The sequence below is a fragment of the Wolffia australiana genome, chromosome 14, assembly GCF_029677425.1.
Source record: "Wolffia australiana isolate 7733 chromosome 14, ASM2967742v1".
NCBI lineage: Eukaryota > Viridiplantae > Streptophyta > Magnoliopsida > Alismatales > Araceae > Wolffia > Wolffia australiana.
This window is the reverse complement of record NC_135848.1, coordinates 1,244,478-1,251,999: the sequence shown is the minus strand read 5'-3', so window position 1 is coordinate 1,251,999 and position 7,522 is coordinate 1,244,478.

The following is a 7,522-nucleotide window of genomic DNA, read 5'->3' as shown; positions in this document are numbered from 1 at the left end:
TTTAACGTAAAGATGACCTCAATTGTCTATGATTATAGTAAAGAATTGATTCGGTTAGCGGCCCATCTCCATGACGTCTCTAAAGAAATTATAATCGACTGTTTTATCAAAGGGTTATTTCCAGAAATACGAGCTGAGATCAACATTGTGGGCCCAGCACCATGATCTCCCCACTACCATGTTGAAGGCCCAGCACGTGGAACACAAAAGACGTATGCTGTACTAGTCTAGTTCAACCCTAGCAAGCCGCACCTCAACGATTATTAGTCCTTCTCTAGCCAAACTGAGCTCCTCAAATTATCATTGTGGGGTCACACCGTGGAAAGTAGTGGACCCCTCACCTCCTCATCAAACTGGCACCTATGTCTTGCTGTTAAAAGGGCCCCAGCCCCGCAAAATCAACTTGATGGTAGAGCAGATCCAAGACCACAAAGCCAGAGGTTAATGTTTCTCTTGCAACAAAAAATACTCCCCAGGTCATCGATGTTAATTGATTGTGGCGTAAGCCATAATGTTATCTCCTCCGATGTGGTAGACTGAATACATCTTCCTATTTCAGATTCTTCCAAATATGGCGTCACATTAGGCAATGGACACAAGGTACCCAGCCAAGGTATTTGCAAATATGTTCAGTTGACAATTCAAGAGCTACTCGCAGTTGACGATTTCTTACCACATCCAATGGGTAATTTTGACGTCATATTGGGTATGCAATGGTTGACAACTATGGGCAAGATAGTGGTTGAGTGGGACACTTTATGCATGACTTTTCAAAAGGACGGCCACAACATCACCTTACGTGGCAACCCCAGTTTGAACTGCTCAAGTATTTTGCTGAAGGCAATGCATAAGGAAATTCAACAAGAGAATGAGCTCCACGTCGCCCTTTTCCAAGTATTTGTTCAAGATCCACGCTCGACCCCATCGGTCAATGAAGAAATTCTGTTTGAGTTCAATACCCTGTTTCAAGCAGCATTTGAAGCTCCTAAATCTCTCCCTTCGACAAGAAGCATCAACCACACAATATGTCTGGAACCAGGGACAAAACCAGTATCCACTAGATCTTACCGTTACCCGCATGCCATGAAGATGGAAATTGAGAAATTGGTGAGTGAGATGTGTGCAAAAGGGATTATCGAGATGTCTGTCAACCTGTATGCCAACCGACGCTCCTAGTGAAGAAAAAAGATGGAGGGTGGCATTTCTGCATGGACTATCATGCATTGAATCACCCCACTATTGGCAACAAATTTCCCATACCATTGGTTGAAGAACTTCTCGATGAATTACATAGGGCTGTTATCTTCTCCAAACTCGATTTAAGGTCGGACTATCATCCGATTCAGATGAACTGTGATGACATGGCTAAGACAGCATTCCCCACTCATGAAGGCCACTATGAATTCCTTGTCATGCCATTTGGCCTTAAAAATGCACCAGCCACCTTCCAGTCATTGATGAATCAAATTTTCCGGCCATACCTCTGCCGCTTCATTTGGTGTTTTTTGATGATATCCTAATTTACAGTCGTTTAGCTACAGAGCATTAGGAACATCTATTTATGGTGTTTCAGGAGCTAATGGAGCACATTTTACACATCAACACCAAGAAGTGCATCTTTGGGGGGACCTGTCTCGAATACTTGGGACATTGGATATCACCGGAGGGAGTGTTCGCCGACCACCAAAAGATCAGCACTATGAATAACTGACCACCACCGCGAGATGCAAAGGAACTTAAGTCCTTTTTGGGACTGACAGGTTATTATCGTTGATTTTTAGGTGGATATGGCATCACTGCTCGACCACTCACGAAGCTACTCAAGAAAGGAGCCTTTCGGTGGAACGAGGTGGAAGACAAGGCATTCAAACAGCTCAAACAGCCAATGTCCTCTTCTCCGGTATTGGCTTTACCTGACTTCACGACAACCTTTGTGGTAGAGATGATGCATCCAGTATGAGAGTGGGCATGGTTCTAATGCAGCAAGGATGACCGGTCGCATATTTTAGTCAAGCCCTCTCAGATAATCAATGATGTAAGGGGGCTTATGAAACGAGAACTTATGGCCGTAGTCCTGGCAGTTACCAAATGGAGGCATTATGCCCTAGGGTGAAAATTCATCGTGCGGACGGATCAGTATAGTCTCAAACATCTCCTACAACAACAACAGATCCTCCCTCCATATCAACATCTCCTCATGAAACTATTGGGTTACGACTTTGAGATTCAGTATCGAGATGGGCCCAGTAACAAGGCAGCAGATGCTTTCTCATGCAAACAAGTAGTCGACCCAGAAGTACGTCAGCTCTGCCTTACTCAACCGACCACTCTAGACATCGACAAAATCTGTGATGAAGTTAACAAGGATCCTCACCTATCCAAAATTATGAAGGCACTCAGGGAGCAACAAGAGGCTGACCCACATTTTGCATTACGACAAGGACTTCTAACATATAAAGGGACGGCGATTATTCCGACATCCTACATGAAGTACTTGGTGGGTCGATGGGAGGCCACGAAGGATTTCTTAAAACCTATAAGCGAGCTACACATGTAGCTTTTTGGAAAATCATGAAGAAACAAATTAAAGAATACACCCAGAAGTGTGATATCTGTCTACGCCTTAAGGCCTCCTATTTGTTCAGGGCGAGCGTACTGCCATTCCCTCCTATTTTTTATATTCAAATATGGGAGAATGGAACCGAGGTTATGGGAGTAAGTGGAGTTGGGCGGGTTATTCCGTTTTCTTAATAACCGACCGAGCTTGCCTGTTTTTTGCTATAATGACGGAAAGGGGGCTCAATCTGCTGCCTTAAATGGAGTGCTTGTACTAAGTGAGCCTCTGTCAGCCCTTATGGGGAAGGGCCCAGCCCAATAGGGACAGCACACCCCCCACTTAAAGCACACCTCTGTATCGACTGAATGACTCTATCTAAGGGTGACGTCGGTGGAACCGGTGAACAGATTTTCTAACAACGAGGGAATGTGGGACAGAGGGCTCGTAGTACCCCTTATTTCGGAACCTTTTCTTCGCTTCAATAGTTAATCACCTAAAGGGGCAGGCTTCCATACCCATACCAAAACTGTGTTAGGCAGACGGTGGACTCTTTTTTTAAGGATTGTGCAATGTCCTAATAAAACTCCTAGTGACATGATCAAAGCTGATGACCGTAAGCTATGTCCTCCATTATGAGGTCGAACGAAACTATCCATGGAATCGTGAAGAAATTAAGATGAATCTGCTAAGAGGTCAATGAAGGCGCGAAGAGTAGAGGGCACGACTTTAGGAGTGATAAATGAAGGCACGAGTGAGCGGGAGCAGAGTCAAGATTCAGATTCATGTTACAAAGTCAATGGAGATGAAGAAGAAGAAGTAAATCATTCTCATTATTTATTGGTAGTTGTCCGGTCATACCCGAATAATAATATTCCAGAGGGAAATGCACCTAAGATCAAATATTTTGAGCCTGTTTCCGTGGAAATTGGAATATACACCTCTGGATGACCGAAGAACCGAAAGAGATGCTGGTATAATATGGGGTCTCCCCCTCCAACAGGATCAGAAAAGGTTGTATTAAAGTTTCGATTGGTTTTAGTAACATTGTAATTGCCCCTGCCACTACCGGAAGTGATAATAAAAGTGGGAATGCTGTCACTAGAATGGACCACACAAAAAAGGGACGAATTTCATCTTGTCCGACGTCCAGAATCCGTTCAGGGACGAAGGACATGATGGTTTTTCGTCTGACAATGCAAAAACCGTCCTGTCCACTGATCTCCCAAAAATTTTTCATCCCATCCAGGGAAGAAAACTGTCCCATCCTTCATCCCGAATAAAAATTAAATATATATTTCACTAACTAAATTAATTTTATTTTGAAAGAAGAAGGCGCCCATCACACCCTAGTTTTCTCATGTTTGTTCCAAACTGTTCATTTTTGAAAGAAGAAGAAGAACGGCAGCTGCAGCCAACCTCCTCCATCCCCTTCGGTGCAACCAGCTACAGCCTTCATTTTCCCGCCTGCCCTTTGCGCACAACAGACTCTCATTATATTTCTCCATAGGTTTGCAATATGCCATTTACCTTGTTATGTGTCTGCCACTCACTTGATGAACGATCAGGCTTACTGGAATGGTGCACCAAAATCAAGAGCTCCTTTCAGAACATGATTCAGAGTGATTCGTATCCTCATCCTTTCGTACATTAACATTGATGTCATAAAATTTATCTTAAGCCTACTTCATTCTCCTCTCCCATGTTAAATTTTTACTTTGAATATTTAAATTTAAAACATTGTGTTATTGATTTGAACCCAAATAAAATTCATTCATAACACGTTTAGGAGAAGATTAACTATATGGAATAATGTCATACATCTGATTCTTATGATTAGATGGGAAACCAATGTACACTTAATGGGTTCAAATGAAAAATTAGATCCCCAATTTTTGCATTATACAAGATGATGGTAAAAGTTTTAAACAAACTAGCTATCGCTACATAATAAAACACATCATTCTGTTATGTTGAATTTCACGACAGTTCATTTTTACATATGATCCAATGTGTTTATTTTCTTTTTGTAATTGCAATATTTTCCATCACATCCTTGTACAGATATTCTATGGAAACATGAACCAACTAGTATTGTGTGAATTTGTTTCCAAGGAAATTTTGGTATTTGATTCTGATATGCGGAATATTTATTTGTTGTTTCCCATATCATATTTAATTTACATGTGGCATGAAGGTACACGAATCAAGATATCTCATGTAGGTCTACAAAGGTTATGATCCTGAATTTTACATGGTTTGAAATCCCAAATGATTAACTTAGGATTTTACTTTAGATTCTACTGAGATAATGAATATGCAGATCATAACTAGACAGTTGTTTCTGTTGGTACTTACATAATAGACAGACCAGTAGTAATCTTTCGTGCTTTCTATTATCCACTTTGACATCAGTGTAATGTAAATATTTTAAAATTGTGAACCATTCAACTAACGCGATGAATTGAAATTTATATTTTGCAAAGGTTTTGAAAAAATCCAGTGAACGGATCAACGCTGAAAGGTATTCAAAATAATGAACGTGCTACACAAAGACATATTTCTTAAAAAGAAGGATATATAGTTTGAGATTTATAAAAGCATCCCTTCTTCTTTAACTTTACAGACTGTAATTCCATGAAGTTTTGTGCTGACATTTTTTGCCTTGATACCGTGATTGTATGTTGATCCTCCACACATATATATCGCCCAATCTTTGTCTCTTTAGCTGACATATTTTTAAATCTATCAGTATCCTCCACACATATATGTCTGTCTCCTTCTGTCTCCCAAATGAAATTCTGAAACTCCTATTTCTTATCTGAAAATTATAGTTGATCTTTCTGATGTGTAATTTAAAATTTCTCTTTCATTACCTGGACATTTCATTTCTGATCTCCATAGATTCTAGAACTTGGCTTTGCCAAATGTATTCCGATCTAATATACATAGAGAAGTGGTTAATCAGGAATTTTGTATGAGTCTTTCCTGCAACTTCAGAAGATTTCTGCTCAGTGAATTGGATATCCTTTGAACTTTTTTTTGATATAGATAATGAGCAACTTATGAACTCCTTAACTGATTCCTGAATCAAATTTTCCTGATGAATCAAATCTTCAGGGAACCTAAGCTGGAGCTTTGTCAACTTTGATCAAGAAAATAATCGAATGACGCTTAGGATGTACCATCTTACAACTGAAACAATTTCCTCAATAATGAATCTGAAGCTAATATTTTTTCCTGTGGAGAAAAGGTGCAATGGTGTCTATTCATTTCAGAAACACTATGCATTCCATTAGATTTTCGAAAAGATGTTTGGATATCTGAATCAACCTTTGACCTTTACGTTTTTTGGATCAAACTTTTAAGGTTGTCCTTTATGTTCATTAATAGGATGAGACATTTAAAAAAAAGCTAGTCAACCATTTTCCATCGGTAACAATTTGCGTCAATCAATCTTTCTTACCCATTGATCATAGTCGAAATCCTGTTTGAATCAACAATTTTAGTTTGTTTCCTTATGTCATTGATCTGGTTTCAGTGTGTTCTACACCACAATAAAGGTGATTTTGAGCGAGCTGGATGGACGGCTGCGTGAACTCTACATCATTATTCTGTCTCAGATTCTGAAAAAAAACCTGCCTACTTTCTCTTTCACGTTTGATGTGATGGATGAATGCCACATCTAGCCCTACTCTGAGAAAAAAATTACATTCTAGTCAGTGTGCTTTCCTTTTAACTCCAATGGACATTACAAAGGGTGGACGTAAGATATATCTGCAATTTTCTATTACAACATATTTAGCCATTTCAATATAAGATGGAGATAAGAGTATTTCAAAAATCTGATCAAGTATGCATACCATGTGACATATTTAAGCATGGAAATTCCATGATGGAATACCCACCTTTCTAAATTGGAAATGACTTCTTCAAATACTATTTCATTTGATTGACCAAGTTGGGGATTAAATAATGAAATATCTACATTCATCTAGAATTTAAATAATGAATTTTAACTTCAACTTTCTATTATGTAAAAATCTATTGGTTTTTTTGGAATTAAGTTTTACAAAGATTTCAATAATTAACTTGAAAAAGACGCCACTACAATAAAAATAATTTTGTAATGCTGGGGTTTAAATAATGAAATTTGCACAACTCAAATTTTTTATTGCATTCTTCGGGAAATTAATCAAGAATAAATGGGATATGGAAATCAGATTTTACCCTAATTATCTGTTAAAGTACTCATTCATCGCAATTAATTACTATAATAAGATGATAACAGCATGTATAAAAGTAAATTTTATTCCTAATTAATGAAGGATTTAATATTGAATTTTCCACGTCTTCAAATAAAAAATAATAATTTTTTGGGAATTTTATCAAAAAATTATATTAATAGTTCGCCCAACTTTCGTCTATCCACCATCCGAGTCCTCTAGACGGACGGTTTTTTCATCCTATGGGATGAAAATCGTCCCATCCAGCCGTCCCTCCGACAAAATTTCATCCTGGAATTCATCTATGCCCTCGAGCGGTACGATTTTTTCGTCTATGGATGAAAAAATGGTCCCGTCCGCGTCCCTAATCTATAGTGACAAAATCTTCATGAGCAGGTTCTGGAAAGACCTATTTCAGCTACAAGGAACGGTCCTACGCAACAACAGCTCATATCATCGTCAAACGGATTGCCAGTTAAAAATAGTAAATCATTCCTTGGAATGTTACCTTTGCTGTTTTGCAAGTGATAAACCCAAACAATGGAGCAATTGGATTGGTTGGGCGGAGTATTGTTATAATACTTCTTATCACTCTTCCATTTGCACCACGCCATTCAACGTTGTCTACGGGAGAGATCCACCAGCTATCCTACATTATGATCAAGCACCATCACCGGTCTCTTCGTTAGACCAGCAACTGCAAGAGCGAGACCAATCACTCAAATTACTGAAGCATCACCTG